The 17,468-nt window shown below is 41.1% G+C and overlaps 1 protein-coding gene across 1 annotated transcript in view; it reads left to right on the top strand.

The window, feature by feature from the left end:
- The window catches only part of ARSB (arylsulfatase B), a 90,611-nt gene that overhangs the window by 28,743 nt on the left and 44,400 nt on the right, over nt 1-17,468 (top strand). The gene's annotated exons all lie outside the window — the stretch shown is intronic.

Here is a 17,468-nt window from a genome sequence, read left to right as displayed (position 1 = left end):
ATGCATGATGTATAAGCTGGCCGCCACAGTGTGGTACTAGTACTAACCTGCACATTGATAGCCAACAGGAACAATGGATAGACATAGAGTTTCTAAGGCTCCTAGGCAGCTCCTTGCTGGTAGACTCATAAACCTACCTGCCAGCAAGACTATCAAGTGTATCGGAAGACTAAAGAATTGGGGTGCTGAGATATCTGGATTTTTTCCTATGTCCAAAACCTGCATGTTCACTGTTGTAAATAAGTATTCTGTAGAGGCAGCAGGCTTAAGATGGATTGTCATTAGATCCATGAAAAACAAAAGCCACAATTACGTGGAAGCTGTTACACAGTTTAGCCAGTTGCACATCTCATGAGTATTAGTGGCTGCGTTTGGACGTGGCTCTGAGCCGTGCTGGGTTAAGCTACTCACAGTTTAATTTCTTAGTAAGCTACTGTTAACTATCTTCCCTACACAGCTCTAACAACCTGCAAAGATTTGGCAGGCTACAAAGGTTACTTAAAATCCTTTTAAAGGTATGCCTTCCTTAATCCACTTGAGAATTGAACAATACTAATCCAGTCTATCCCCTGCTGTGCAAGGTATCTGCCAGTGCTTCAAGCATGTTCTAGTGTTTGGTATGAACTTAAATGTTCCCAAGGTTAGCTTTCATTTGAGATTCAGAAGGATTATTTCCCCTAATTTCTGCATATTCATGAGCTCTGCTTATACTACCCTGGCAAAGCTCTCAGTAATTCTCCCTTTCCTAAAAATAGCTGCAAACTGTTCGCACATTTGAAAAGACTATAACGAGTTGACTAAATAAGGAAGGAACGTTATCTCCCAAGCCTATACTTTACTTTCATGGATGATTCATATAAGCTACACACTGTTCTGTGGTGGACCAGCCAGAATAGACATCTGTTAAAAAAAATATTGATATGATCCGTAGAAATGCAAAACAGAACACCTTTATGAATATTTATTTGTTGCATAGGAAGCTAACTATAAATGCCTAGATAACAAGTTTGATTCATTAATTTATGTATTGGTTGCTGTTATTTATCACTTTTCTACCAAGATGCTCAAGGAAATTTATGATTTTATAATGCCTTGTAATCTAAGCTACATGTTACAAAAGGGGGGGGGAGAGTATGAAGGGAAGAGGAAAATAAGCAAATTTAGGTATCAACACTTTCATCCTTTAGTGTAATGGTTACAATATGATCAGATGGAACAGTTACTGATGAAGGCATTTCTAGGAGGATAGAGGAACAAAATAGCATTTGGTCCCAGCCAAGCCCAAAGGAAAGGTCTCACCTCCCAAAGCAGCCCCTTTTAATGCAATAGCTTGATTTACAGGAATGAATGGCAAGAAATGCCTCTGCAGAAGCACTTTAACATTTCTCACTAATATTCAAGAAAATCATTGATCTGTATTGAATAAAAATATGGAATACTTAGAAGCATTGTCCCCGGTATCTCACTGCCATACTTATTGTTGACTAATTCCATTGCTGTTCACAATGCGACAGGGAGAGCCTTCATTGTGAACCGATCCCTTATGAGAACAAATGCGTAGCCCATGCTCATGTATTATATCAGACTTCCCTGATCTGGTGCCCTCTAGCTGTATTGGTCTACAACTTATATTACACCCAACCAGTAGGGCAAATGGCCACAGTGCCTGGGGATGATGGGATTTTTAGTCCAACACATCAGGAGGGTGCTTGCTAGGGTGACATAGAATGTTGTGCAGCAGTTCTCCATTTTGGGATAGGCTGTATTATGCCCTCCCCTCTTTTTGCAGTGTTTTTTGTGTTGGTGAGCAAATTCCTTTTATGGTGTGAGGCACAAGCTCATTCTATGACCCACTGGATGTAAAGCCTATGTAGCAGGCAGAAACAAATCCATTCCTTTATGTATGACTTAACAACGAAAACTGGGATAATTCCTGAAATGCTGGAAGTTCTGCAGTTTCCATTGTATTCAAAGTTTAGCAATAAGACTTTTCAAAACTCTTAACTTCATGTTCTTCCATAAAGGAGAGTCAATTTCAGAGAACACATTTTTGCTCAAGGGAGAACCCCATTTATGCTGACCTGTGCTGTTTGGATATGATAAATAATATTCTAAACAATAAATTTAGCGTGTTCAAATCTTTTTACCCACTGAATCTTTCAATCTTGGAGCACTCAGTCTATCTAAAGCCCTGCAGGCAAGAGCCAGACAGGGCAGGAGGAACAACAGAGCTGTTTTCATCTCCTGTCCCTTCAATAGAGTACTTTGAGCTAGACAGGCCTCTGAATCCATCTCACTCACCTATTTGGCAGGCGGGTGGGGGTCTTCTCTCCCATCCCTTGCCTAGGGAAGTTTCTCTTTCCCCCTCCGTATTGGCCTTCTGCTGTAGCATTAAAACCTTCTTTTTGGCTTTTACAGATGGATTGTTTTGCTTGGCCTTACCATAATTGGTATAAAAGCCTTTTAGGGCACAATCTTATGCATGGTTAGACGGAAAAAAGCCCTACAACTCTCAGCATGACTATTCAGAAATTGCATTGAGTTCATGGGACCTTCTCCGAGGCAAGTGTGTATAAGCTTAGGGAAATGAACGAGAAGCTTGAACACTACAGTGTTCCATATTACAACACGCTGATAGTTTGCTTACTTCCCCCACCCCAGCAAAAATCTTCTCTCTTAAAGTGTGGTCTTATGCATGTTTAGACAACTCCCAGCATTCCTCAGCCAGCCATGATGGTAGGGGAACGCTGGGAATCGTAAGGCCTTTTTCTGTCTAAATGTGCATAGGATTGTACCCTAAAATTGTTTTCATTTATTAATTTTCTGTTTTGTGTGTGTGTGTGGTGGGGGTATTATATTGTGTGATTTTGGTTGTTGGCTGCCTTGAACTGCACAATTATTTATTTATTTATTTATTTATTTATATAGCACCATCAATGTACATGGTGCTGTACAGAGTAAAACAGTAAATAGCAAGACCCTGCCGCATAGGCTTACATTCTAATAAAATCATAATAAAACAATAAGGAGGGGAAGAGAATGCAAACAGTCACAGGGTAGGGTAAAACTAACAGTATAAAGTCAGAACAAAATCAAGTTTTAAAAGCTTTAGGAAAAAGAAAAGTTTTTAGCTGAGCTTTAAAAACTGCGATTGAACTTGTAGTTCTCAAATGTTCTGGAAGAGCGTTCCAGGCATAAGGGGCAACGGAAGAAAATGGACGAAGCCAAGCAAGGGAAGTAGAGACCCTTGGGCAGGTGAGAAACATGGCATCAGAGGAGCGAAGAGCACGAGTGGGGCAATAGTGTGAGATGAGAGATAGGAAGGAGCTAGACAGTGAAAAGCTTTGTAGATCAACAGGAGAAGTTTATATTGGATTCTGAAGTGAATTGGAAGCCAATGAAGAGATTTCAGAAGTGGAGTTACATGGTCAGAGCGGCGAGCCAAGAAGATGATCTTAGCAGCAGAGTGGTGAACAGAAACCAACGGACTGATGTGAGAAGAAGGAAGGCCAGTGAGAAGAAGGTTGCAGTAGTCCAGCCGAGAAATAACCAATGCATGAACAAGAGTCTTGGCAGAAGAGACAGACAATTGGCAGAAGAGACAATCAAAGGCAGGATCTAAGTATTTTAAATAAATGAAATAAATGTTTAAGGATTGCCTTTATGAAAGCAGATCTATAACCCATTGCAAATTACCTAAGTGTCCTTTTTGACACTTAAATGTCCCACCTGATCCTCCTGTGAAATCCCCTCCTTCCCCCTCCGCTACCTCCCTCTTTTCTTTAATCCTTCGCTGTAGTCCATCCCTGGATTTAGTGTGTATAAATAGAGAAGGCAGTAGTTGATACAAACAGGATACAGCCAAAGTAGTGCACAAGGCACACAACTACTATAGTATAAATATTAAAGTCAAAGACAGGGTGAACAGTTATAACAAACTGAAGCTTTTATAGCAAGAACAAAAATTCAACATTATGGTAACAAAAACAATATTTAGCAGATAACATAAAAGTTATAGACAATTTCAATGTTGTACAAATGTCGTAATAGTGTTGTACAATTGTAATAATAATCAGTAGTGAGACACGGATATGTCTCTTCAATATTTCAAAACCTAATGAACAATACAATATAATGTAGTTATAATAGGAATCTACAGTGTAAAGTCACAAATTAGTCTCTTCAGTGTTTATGGACCTTTTTAACAGGCTACCGGTTTAAAAACCCTGTTTTTGCGAGTTGCTTTGTCAGAGACACACCATCCCGAAACTGCAGGAAGAATCGGGTTTTCCCAGGGATTATTTATCCCTAGGAAAACTCATGCTCATCCCCCACTGCCCCCGGGAGTCCCTGTGCGTCATTTGGACGCACAGGGACTCACCCAGATTTTCAGGCTGGTGTAGAAACAGCCCAAGAGGGCATGCTGATACTGGCAACTTTATTTTTAAAGAAAAACAGCCATGTTTGCCCTGTGTTGGCAGTCAGCATGGACAGGCAGCTGCAAGGGCCCAGAGTCTCAGAAAGGTCCATCTGCCCCTGAGCTTTCCACAGCTGCCTCCATCCTCATCGCTCTCACCCCCCAGACCAGCTCTGTGGCACCCCATTTTAAAATATATTTTTACTTACATGTTGATAGTAAGCAACAATCTGAATCAATCAAATTCTATCTTTGGGAGGGGGGATGGCCACTGAGGGTAGAGGCTGGTCTTTATGTTACTGCTGTGCCCTCATTGGCCGAGTCCTCCCCAAAGGCATCTTCTGTTTGTTTCAGATTGCTGCTACTGAAAATGTAAGGTTTTTTTTTTTAATTGCACATGGGGTCTGCAGGCTCAGCTGCTTGCCTCACCAGTCAGATGAGGAAAAGGAAGATGACCAACTGGGTGAGGTGCTGCTGCCACCCACCCCAGTCACCTCACCAGGTTAAAAACAATCACTGGAAGGAGGGTGGCTTCATTGTCCGAAAACTGGCTTTAGCAGCTGGTGGGGGAGGTTTGGCTGCTAGTGGAGGGATTCAGCACCAGCAGGAACCCTTTGGCAGCACTATGCTGAGGGCCCACTAGACTCTGGCATCAACCCACTATCCAATCCAGATTATGCTTCTGATCTAGGTTGAACCTCTCTGCTGATTTCCTGACAAAATCTGCCCCGTGGCTGCCATACCTGCTCCCAAGTTCTTTTTACTTCAAACAATGCCATTTGTGGCAAATAGCAGCTGGGGAAGATTTTCGGCAGCCAACCAATGTGGGGCCTCAGTTTGGATTGCTTTTTCCTTCAAGCTTATTAAATATATGCTGTTGTGCACTCAGGTTGGGTTACATGAAAGCTTTCTATACTCAGTGTTGGTCTTTGATCTTGTAACAGAAAGGTGTTTTATCACACCAAGACATACTTTTTGGTGTTTGTAGTAAAAGGGACATGAATATTGTTATAACTAATCCTGGTATTAAAATCCATTTTCTACATGGCATAAATGTAAAAACAAATTAAGACCAAGATTTACTCCCTTGACTACAATTTTATTGTATGGGAGACCTTGAGAATAGGAAGTTACTGAGAGACAGACAATCCTGGGAAGAAAATAGTCCGTTAAAGTATGAAGATTTTTAAATGGGTGAGAAATGAAAGCGTATACAGAGTTGCCTGATCCAATAGGCCTGTTTTGATTCTCATGTTCCAATATATACACCAGCCTTCCCCAATCTAATGCCCTCCAGATGGTGTCATCAATGGCCATTCTGGCTGGGTACTTGGAGATGAGGGTGGAAGTATATGCCCCTGATAACTATTTGTATGAATTTTAAAGAGAGTTTCGATCAGACTTTATTGAGGTGATATCTGAGCCAACTTAGCCAAGTCATATTCAAACAGGTGTTAATAATGGCTGTTAGGGGTGTGATAATGCCAGGGCAGATATATATCATAATTGTTGGATACATTCTAAGATTATACAATTTTCCAATTCAGTTCTTTATGAAATCAAAAATATGACAGGTTAAACGTTACACTGGATCCATTGACTGTATTGTTCTGTGAGATCTGTAGTTCTTCCTGAAGATATGGAAATGATTATCCATTGGTTAACAGCAACACGGATGGCCATAAACTACAAATGGAAAAATTAAGCCCAGCCTTCATCACAGACTGGTTGTTAAGAGGCTGCGATGTGACATATTTTACGAAGTTAACCAATATAATTAGAGTAAAAGAAGACAGGCGGATAATTGTTTTATTGAGAAATGGTGCTGTTCCATAATGTTTTGGAACAATAAAGTACAATATGCTACCTAACCTGATACTTAACTTGAAGTCATATAAGAAAATAATTAATGTAAAACAATAATAATTCACTTTTTCCTTTTCTGATCTGTTGTAAAAAATTGGATAAGTGAATTTTGTTTATTTGTTTTGTTTCATATTGCTGTTGTTTTATTTGTTTGTTTTAAATGGTTGAAATGTTTGTCAATCTAGGCATCCGAGAAGAGGAACTGATTTGGAAAACAGATGTAAATAGGTCTGAATGCCTGACTCAAGTTATAGTGCACACAAAACAAAGCCAGTTCATTGGGCTTGGCCTATATTTTGCAGATATGAGACTTTAATTACAGCTGCTTTTTATTTGTGAATCATTGTGGGGTGGGCGGCAGTGGGGGTGGCAGGGAAAGCCACGTGCAGTTAAAATATCCCTGACACTGAATTACCAGCGTGACACTCATGCCACTAATGCTGAAACGTTTAATCCTTTGTTTTTATTGTTGGTGTTCCTGGGTTGGTTTGGGAGCTTAGATGCTGGCCAGTTTTCATTGGCTGCAGGAATTGTTATTGGAATGGCTGACAGCTGTCTGCCAGGCTGTCTGCAGAGCCTTCCTGTGCTCGCTGCTGTTCAGCTTCACAGAGCCATTGTTCACATTGAGCCTTCCCCTCCCCTCTCCCTCCCCATCCCCCTTAAAGTCTTTCCCAGCCATATCCTGATATGGTAAACCGCTTAAATTAGCTCCAGATTGTTCTGTTTATTTTGTGTAAGATAAGCGACAAAGTACAGCCACAAGCCTTCCACCTCAAGTAAACTGAGGAGAAAAGAGAGGAGAGCGAGGTAATCTGTAGAACCAAAGGCAACTGTTCCCAAAAACAAAAAAATACGACGAAGCATTAATATGCATAGATTATCTCTTCTTTCTCCCTCGTAGTGAAGCTTGGCCAGACTGTATACTTGGAAGCAAGTACAAACTAAGGCAATGTTTTATTTATTTATTTTCAACAAACCTGCTTTTGTATGGTTGGCAGCCTTGCTAGGAATCCCTGCTTATTTCCTGAAGCACTTGTTTTTTTCTGAAATTGGGGGAAACCTTCTGTTGTACATAATAATACTTAAATATAGCCGTTGGTCATATGTGTTAGCCTTAGTTGTAATCTTCTTTACCTCTCCAGTAGAACTTGGATTTGTGTTTGTAAATAGAGCCCCCATGTAATCAGGAGTGTAGGATTGTGAGATTTGGCTCTTTGAAGTTCCTACGCAACATCTGTGAAAGTGCAGTAATAGTGGCCTCATTTTCTCCATGGCCCTTTTGAAGACATTATAAATATACATCATTATTGGGTCCCAAATTTAAAAAAAAGTCAGATGAGCAGATTCTGTTCTAAAAGAACACACCGTTTTAAAAGCATTAGAGGATTATCCAAACAGGGCATTCTAAACAAACTTCCTTCAGATATATATATATATATATACACACACACACACACACACACACACACACACACACACACAAGTTCCAACCACATTTTAGCAGGATTTGACCCTTGGAATTAAGTATCCCATTCAGGTGACACAAGGTTTTGGTTACATTCCTAAGTAAACTTACATGGAAGTAGGTTCCATTAACATCAGTGGGCCTTCCTTCTAAGAAGCTGGTTGCTTCATATACAGATGTGTAGTTGCTTCACTCCAGCAACTCGCACAAGAAAATTTAAGCTGTATTCAGAAAATATCTCTTGCCCACCTGAAGAAGCCTGTTTTCACAGAACTAGCTGTGCATAACTTATGTGAAGGTTTGTGTATTTTCATGTGGGATTGCATAAGCAGCATTTTTTAAATTTTTTTTATTGCTTTTCCACATAATTAAACATACACCATTACAATAAAGAAACAACAACAACAACATACTACATACTTGTTGAGTAAATGTTGAATAGATATATATTGATTAGATATTAACTATAACATAACATATCATAACATAATCATAATCATTCTTAACATATAAGTGCACCCACCACCCCGGGATCTATTCCTGCTTGCAAAATCTCATACTGTCTTCTAAGCAGCATTTTTGAGTGTGCCTGCTGGATCGTAGCCAGTGTATTTAAGACTGAGGCAGATGTATCATTTGTTAATTCTGAGGATCCCTCACGTTCAAACTCATTACTTTAAATCACAGGAGAACATTAAGGATTTATTTTATTTTAAGGAAGAGACTTTCTGCTCAAAGTTTATAAATGATTTTCCAGTTTCAATTTTTGAAAGGGTAGTATTCTTACCGCAGCCTTTTATCGTATCTGAGAAAGTCAGCTCTCTGAGTTAGCATGATTATTATTCACCATATTTTCCCCTGAACATTGTGTGCACATCGTTCGTACTGAATTACACTCGGCTGACAGAACTAATGCGTCAGCAACTCTTATTCTTGAAATAGCCAAACAGAAGGATTTTTTATAACTTCTGTTATTGTATTTATTAATATAAAAATACTTCTTAGTTTCATATTAAAACAGAAACTCTTGAAATCACTAAGAAAACACCTTGGCATGCTCATTCAATACAACACTGTAGAGGTGCATGGATTTGAAAGCCATTCTTCAGAACATGTGAGGGCTCAAATTGGGGACAGGCCACGCATTCCACCCCTTCATTCCCCAATCGTGCTGATCCACAGGTGAGGGCGGGGAATGAGAAGGCAGGGCCCAGTGCCTAGGGATGTTGGCAGTAGGGCCAGCATATCCAGCCCTTTCTGTCCAGACTTTGAGTACTCACATTTTCCAAAGAACCCTTGAATAGGCTGTTGTCGGGAGCTGCCCCTTTTCAGCATGTAACTCCTTTGCTGAGGGAACTGCACCGGGCCATTTGCTACCAGGCCAGGTTTAAGGTTCTAGTATACAAAGCCCTAAATAACTTGGGACCAGGATACCTGAGAGTGCCTTCTTCATTATCAACCTGTCCAGTCACTGAGGTCATCTGAGGGCATTTTCCTGGAGGTTCCACATGGACCTAAGGTCCGATTGGAGTCCACCAGGAGAAGATCTTTCAATGTGGTGCCCCCTTCCTATGGAATTCCCTGCCTTTGGAGGTTAGGCAGGTGCCAAAGTTGTATTGCTTCCAGCACTTCCTGAAAACATTGCTGTTTCAGGAAGCTTTCCGTGAATGACCGGCTGTGTTTTTACCTGTAATGGGGTTTTATCAGAACTTTGTTCTTTTAAAAATTGTATGTTTAATATGGTGTTTTTTATTCTTTTATTCAATTTGTTGTTCACTGCTTTTTTTGAATGGCGAGAGGTACATAAATATTGACTCGCGTAGAGCATCAGTGCACTAGTACTTTATCGCTCAGTATCATATTTTTCCAGCTTTTCTGCAGGTGTCCGGAAAAGCCAAGTGTGAAGCTTACTGGGAATCCATTGGACTCCCTCCACTTCCCACTCAGCCCCTCCCAGCCACACTGACCCACAGGACTTACCCGAGGCCTCTGCGCATGCCACCAAGCCTCCTGGTCTCCTCTTGGGCTCCTCCCCCAACCACTCCCTCCCGCTCGTCTGCTTGCCGACCCGTGAGATTTACCTGAGGCCTCAACACATGCCGGTGAGCCACACAGCCTCCTCTCTGGGCTCCCCTGCTCCCAGCCCCTTCCCCCTGCTTCCCTGTGCTGCTCCCCCAGCCCCTCCCCCTCTGTATTTATATATCCTGTTGCTTAGCAACACAGAGTTCTTAGCTAGAAACCTCCAGCATGCCATGCATTTATATATATAGATAAGTAAAAATAATAAATAAATAGGGTTCTACTTACACTTGAAAGGCAGCTTCAATCCAAAGTAAAACCAACAGAAATGCAGTAAATTTATGGGTTTCATTACCTAGGGTGACCATATGAAAAGGAGGACAGGGCTCCTGTATCTTTAACAGTTGTATTGAAAAGGGTATTTCAGCAGGTGTCATTTGTATATATGGAGAACCTGGTGAAATTCCCTCTTCATCACAACAGTTAAAGCTGCAGGTGCCCTGTCCTCTTTTATATCTGGTCACTCTAGCATAGCACCTGCACTTTAATGGTTGTGATGAAGAGGGAATTTCACCAGGTTCTCGATATATACAAATGACACCTGCTGAAATTCCCTTTTCTATGCAACTGTTAAAGATACAGGAGCCCTGTCCTACTTTTCATATGGTCACCCTACATTACCACAGAAGGTGATGATGGCCAGTTGGTTAGATGTCTAGACAGACCCAGGGAGAATCTGCCATTGACTATTAGCCCTGATAGTCGGAGCTGATGTGTTCGGTGACAGCACAGATCCTGTTTTACCACATGCTGGGGCAAACTGCAATAGTACTATCATGCCAATCTTGTTGTAAGCTTGGAGATCTATCTCTTTTTGACCACTTGAGGGGTGTGCGTGCGGCAATAAGATTGACTTGGGTCTGATCCAGCAACGCAATTCTTACATTTAGAATAGCAATGGGCAGAATCAATTAAATAAGCAGTTAAGCGAATTGGTTTCAATTCCATAATTCAGGCACCCAAATTCAATGATCTTGGCACAGAATTTGGATTTACTTGATAGGTTAATTAACTTTTTTATTTATATATATAAGCACAGTGTATACATCTCTGCTTACGTTCCACTGCTGCTGTGAAGGGAAGCTTAGAATTGTAAGCTGTTTGTATTTCAAATAACAGGGCATAGGATCAAATTACTTCAGAGGCCCACGATGAGGAATTCATGGGGATTATGTCAATACACACAACAGTGACATAGCTAACCATGGCTTGCTTTCCTAATGAAAGAAGACATACTTCAAGTTCTATAGAGAGACTTTGAAGAGTTCTTACCTGCTATCATTGACATTTTATTATGGCCTGTCATTTTGAATCTAGTGTAGAATATCAAGGCTATTATGCCGTGAATGGTATCTTGACCACCAGCCGTTCTTTGTGTAAAACTTTTCTTCAGGTATATTGTTTTATGTTGTGGTGAGAAAGAAAGAAGAAGAATCTACAATCCAGTTTAGAAACCCATTTAAAATGTCAGTTTGTGGTTTTTAAGGTATCTAGTTTTAAATATTTTTGTGAACTGCCCAGGGAGCTTTGGCTATTGGGTGGTATAAAAATTCAATAAATAAATAAATAAATATGCACATCTGGGCATTCTTATTTAGGTTAATGTCTATATTTATCTATATATGTGTGTGACATTAGCTCATTTGCTTGTCAAATTCTTGTTGAGTTAGCCAGTTGATTTATTCCAGGTCAAAAGCATTAATGATTTTACCACCTTGTGTTTCTTAATAGACATCTACAGTGATAAAGTTGTTTCATTGTTTCCCCTGATTTTTTAAAAATTTGTTATATTAAACCCAACTTTGCCTCCAAGGCAGCGTACGTGATCGTCTTCCTCTCCATTTTACCCTCACAACAATCCTATGAGTAAGGTTAAGCTGAGAGACTAGTCCAAAGCCACCCCAGTGAGCCTCATGGCTGAGTGGGGGCGAGAGACTGCGTCTCCAAAGTCCCAGTCCAACACTCTATCCATTGCACCGCACTGTCTCTCAATTCTATGCACTCTGCCCTCCCCATCCTTTTTCTCCTTGTGTTGTGTCTTTTTAAGATTGTAAGCCTGTGGGGCAGGGACCAACTTGTTTGCTGATTGATTGTAAGCTGCTTCAGAAGCCTTTGGTGGTGGGGGGGGCTATGGAGTGGGATAGCATATTTTAAATAAATACATACATAAATAAATAAAATGCACTCACTGTACCAGGAGGACTTTGGGTACTTGGCAAATCTTCAGAATGGAGCCAAACAGAAACAGGCCTGCCTGTCTTCTTTATTGATTCATATAAGAGCTTTGGCAAGACATCATGACCTAGTTACAAATTATGGGTTAGATCCAGGATCTGCCTTCCTTAAGAGGAAGCAGCATAGAGGAGGTTAATTCAGCAGGGTTCCCTGATCTTCTATCCGGTATTTTCAGTGGCCCAGAGGAGCTGCTATGAGAAGGAGGAGTTGGGAAAATCCACTTCCACAAGACCAGGTGATCCAGTTTTAATCTGGATCCAACCCTATATATATATATATATATATATATATATATATATATATATACTTTGATTAGAGCCAATCACTGATGAAATGAAACATATGAAAGAGCGTTAAAGGTACAAATGTTATCCTGGGATTGTGGGAAGAGATATGGCAGTACTTAATGGGGCAGTCAATAATAATAATAATAATAATAATAATAATAATAATAATAATAATAATAAATTTATTTGTTACCTGCCTCTCCTTTTGGATCGAAGCGGGGTACAACACAATTAAAAACAACATAAAATACATAAAACTAATTCAAACATTTTAAACCAGTGCATCATTAAAAGCAGCACACCATTAAAAAAGGTATCTTAAAATTCAGCTGTGTAGGCCTGCCGGAAGAGATCAGTCTTTATGGCTTTCTTAAATTCTGGAAGACTGTTAAGTTGATGAATCTCTCCTGGCAAGCCATTCCACAAACTGGGAGCGGCAGAAGGAAAGGTCCTCTGGGTAATAGTTGTCAGCTTTGTTTTTGTTGGCTGGAGTAAATTCTTCCCAGAGGACCTGAGTGTGCGGAGCGGATTGCACGGGAGAAGGCGATCCCGCAGGTAGCCTGGACCCAAACCATGTAGGGCTTTAAAGGTGATAACCAACACTTTATACTTTGCCCAGAAACTAATTGGCAGCCAGTGAAGAGATTTTAAGACTGGTGTGATGTGGTCACCCCTAGGTGTACCGGTGACCAAAGTTCATGGGCCTACAAATAAATAACATTATAATCGGCACTAAAATTCAACATGATGTACTAATCAAGCAATCCTGAAGCAGTTCTATGAGCATGAGGCGCACCCATCTAAAGAAAATGATTGATGGTTTTCAGCCAGAATTCCAAGCAAACTTGTCTGATTTCCCACCTCCAGTGCCTTTTTGTAGAGGAAATGAAACGAAAGGGATTGCTCTAAGGTGAACGTTGGAGGGAATTAAGGGTGTTCCCACTAGCAAGGCAGATAATTTAATAATGTGGAATGGACCGTTTCCCTAGATTTGGAGGAAACCAAAGGAATGAGAAAAAGGGACTGAAGTGGGAGAAAGTTGATTGCTTTATTATTTTAGTAATTCAGCCTCTGGTTGTATTTTCAGCATGCAGACTCATGTATTTTTCTTCTAAGCTTCAAAAAAGCCTATTGACTAAATATTAATTCTACTTCAGAAGAGTGGAACTTCATTGCGGAAATGTTCACTCTGCCTTTATTTACTCATGTGTGCATTTAGTAATTGCATGCAAAGAAACCGCTTGACACTTAGGATTTCTTTCCTTAAAAAGATGGAAATGTGAAAATCTGTCTGTCTTAGCACTGTGGACTTGCATTTTTATACCTTTAGCAGGATATACTTTCCTTGCAAGTATCAAACTTGTGAATTGGTTTGAAAATATCCAGGAGGAGGGGATTGGCGCAAATGCTTGAAGCACAAATTGGTTAATCTCCCATAGATATAAAGAGCCAGATCAAAAGGAATTATGTCAGTCTGGTTGACAATGCGAAATGGAATTATTTATATTTATCTGCCCTGTTAATGTACTTAGCTCTTGAGCTACACTTGCACTTCCAGCAAGCCCTGAGATACACTTGCACTGCTAACGTTAAGCATGATAAGCACTGGGGCCATAATACTGAACTGTTTTCAATGAAACGGAAATGCTCCATGTGCTCATTGACATTTCCAAAGGCATAAAGCCATAGGAAGCTGCCTTATACCAAATCAGACCATTAATCCATCTATCTTAGTGTTGTCCATACTGTCTAAGAGCTGGTCTCCAAGGTTTCAGATATGCTTCCTCTTCCTCAGAGTGAGGGCATGTCTAGACCTCCCGGCGTTCCGGGAGGGAGGCGGTAGGTTCTCGCAGTATTTTGCTTGTGAGATCCTCCACCACAGTCCACACGCGTCCCAGGAGGAAGGAGGACATTGCACCTGCCATTTTAGATTTTTTTTTTATTGAAGATGAGCGCACAAGTGCTCCATCGAAAAGGTAATTAAAAAAAAAAGATCCCGCTCCCCCCTCCCACCCCTGATGGGCACGGGCTCCTGAAGAGCTCTGTGCCCCATGCCCAGTTCCCGACTCCTCACGTATACTTGCGAGGAGCCAGGACGAAGCTGGGACGGCTGCCCACACGTCAGGATTAAAGCTGTCCCAGTTATCCTGGGAAAAGGGAGGGATCGTCTCTCCTTGCCCCTGGGATCCCCTGTGTGTCATGTGGACACACAGGGATAATCCTGGGGCGATCCCCGGGATAAACACTGGTGTAGACATGTCCTGAGTGAAGCATGCAGCAGGCACTCTGGAGAGCTCCATGGTAGTCCCACTGCCACTTTTTTGGTAATGGCATATGTTGCAGTAGCGAAAGCAGCAGTGGTAAGAACATAAAAAGAGACATATTGGATCAGGCCAAAGGCCTATCTAATCTACCATTCTGCTTGCAGAGTGACCAACCTGATGCTTATGGGAAGTCCACAGTAGGATATGAATACAAAAGCACCTTCCTGCTCATATCCCCCTGCATATGGTATACAGAGGCATACTGCCTCTGATAGTGGAGATAACATAACATATGAGTGAGAAGGTGCTTTTGCATTCATGTCCTACTGTGGGCCTCCCATAAGCATCAGGTTGGTCACTCTGGGAAAGAGGCTTTTTTCTCAGAGCATTGTGGGTGATGTGGCCCTGGGAAGACTTGCACCACTATTGGCCTTAGAAATCCTGAGGTAGCAACAAAAACAATCACAAAAGCCAAGCCAGGGTGGGTAGAGGTGGAGGAGGCAGTGAGTTCTGCCTGCCTCAGGAAGCTCAGTGTCTCTAATAACTCTGCTCTGGATCCCTTTCAATCTGGCTTCCGTCCTTTGCATTCCACTGAAACAGCCCTTACCAAGATCACCAATGATCTTCTTACTGCCAAGTCTAAAGGCCATTATTCCGTTCTTATTCTCCTTGATCTAACCGCAGCCTTTGACACGGTTGATCACGATCTTCTCTTAGATTCCCTCCATGACCTTGGACTCTGTGGCTCTGTCTATAACTGGTTCGCCTCCTATCTAGAGGGTCGCTCTTTCAGCGTGTCGGCTAACGGCAGCTCGTCCTCCTCTTTTCCCCTTTCAGTTGGGGTTCCTCAAGGCTCGGTGCTTGGCCCGTTGTTGTTCTCTCTATACATGCTGCCCTTGGGTAAGCTTATCCAATCTCACGGCCTCCAATATCACCTGTATGCCGACGATACACAATTATATCTCTCATCTCCGGAACTTTCTCCTGATGTTCACGATCGTATCTCAGCATGTCTCTCAGATATCTCAGCCTGGCTGCTTCATCGTCGTTTGAAACTTAACATGGCAAAGACTGAATTGCTTGTTTTTCCTCCTAAACCTTCTCCTCACCTCTCATTCTCTCTTACTGTCAACGATGTCACGCTTACTCCGGTCACGGAAGCTCGTAGTCTTGGCTTTATATTTGACTCCTCGCTCTCCTTTACTCCTCACATCGAGGCAGTAGCTAAATCCTGTCATTTCTTCCTGTATAATATTGCCAGGATTTGACCATTTTTGTCTGTCTCTTCTGCCAAGACTCTCGTTCACGCACTGGTTATCTCTCGGTTGGACTACTGCAACCTTCTTCTCTCTGGCCTTCCTTCGTCTCACATCAGTCCGCTGGTCTCTGTCCACCACTCTGCCGCTAAGATCATCTTCTTGGCCCGCCGCTCTGACCATGTCACTCCACTTCTGAAATCTCTTCATTGGCTTCCAACTCACTCCAGAATCCAATATAAACTTCTCCTGCTGACCTTCAAAGCTCTTCACGGTCTAGCTCCTGCCTATCTCTCCTCTCTCATCTCACACTATCGCCCCGCTCGTGCTCGCCGCTCCTCTGATGCCATGCTTCTCGCCTGCCCAAGGACCTCCACTTCCCTTACTCGGCTTCGTCCTTTTTCTTCTGCTGCCCCTTACGCCTGGAACGCTCTTCCAGAACACTTGAGAACTACCAACTCAATCACTGCTTTTAAAACTCAGCTAAAAACTTTTCTTTTCCCTATAGCCTTCAAATATTGAGTTTGTTCTGACTCTATACTGTTAGCTTCACCCTACCCGGTGCCTGTTTACACTTCCCTGTGCCTGTTCGCATTCTCCTTCCCTCTTTATTGTTTACTACAACTTATTAGATTGTAAGCCTACGCGGCAGGGTCCTGCTATTTATTGTGTTATCTGTACAGCACCATGTACATTGATGGTGCTATATAAATAAATAATAATAATAATAATAATAATAATAATAATAATAATAATAGTATAAAAGCATTAATTGGAAGCATCTTTTTAGTCAATTAAAATTATAATTATAATCAATTAAAATTATAATTTTAGCCAATTAAAATTATAACTGTTGTTTTTATACTGTTTTTATGTTTTTAAAATTTTGTATACTTTTAAGGTTTACTATTTTTAATTGTTGTAAACTGCCCAGAGAGCTTCAGCTGTGGGGCGGTATATAAATGTAATTAAATAAATAAATAAATCACTATTTTAATGATTACTATTGTACCCCTACCAGCACCTCACCCACATCAGGGCAAAATAATATTAGTATTACTTTATTTAATGGACATTAAATTGTAGGTGGGAAACAGTAATTACAGTATGGGATTTTTTTAGTTAACAAAAGGAAACAGCATTTACTGCTGCTGCTATAACTTGAAAACAAAGCAGCAGAGGGTGATGCATAGGTAGAATACTTTCCCAGAAGGAGGCTAGTCACAAGTAAAGGCAAAATGCTCTTAATAGGATATCTTACGTAAAGATGGGAACTTGTATCTTGGTGTGAGAAATTAATTGTCCATTGCTTTGCTTTAAGATTTAAAGACATGTTCATGTTTGTTCTTATTTTTTCTTATTCATCCTCACAGTGAATTAGGATGTTGGTGGGGCCATGTTAGGAAGAATGATATATTGTTGTATTTTATGAATCTAAATTATTGGAATTAATTTATCTTGCATAATACACATGAAGCTGCCTTTTACTGAGTCAGACTATTGGTCCATCTAACCCAATATTGGACCAGTTCACACTATATCCCATTGAGGGTTGATCACAACAGCCCATCGAGGCAGCTCGATTCACACCTTTAATCT

The sequence above is a fragment of the Elgaria multicarinata genome, chromosome 6, assembly GCF_023053635.1.
Source record: "Elgaria multicarinata webbii isolate HBS135686 ecotype San Diego chromosome 6, rElgMul1.1.pri, whole genome shotgun sequence".
Taxonomy (NCBI): domain Eukaryota; kingdom Metazoa; phylum Chordata; class Lepidosauria; order Squamata; family Anguidae; genus Elgaria; species Elgaria multicarinata.
This window is presented reverse-complemented; position numbering and strand designations above follow the sequence as displayed.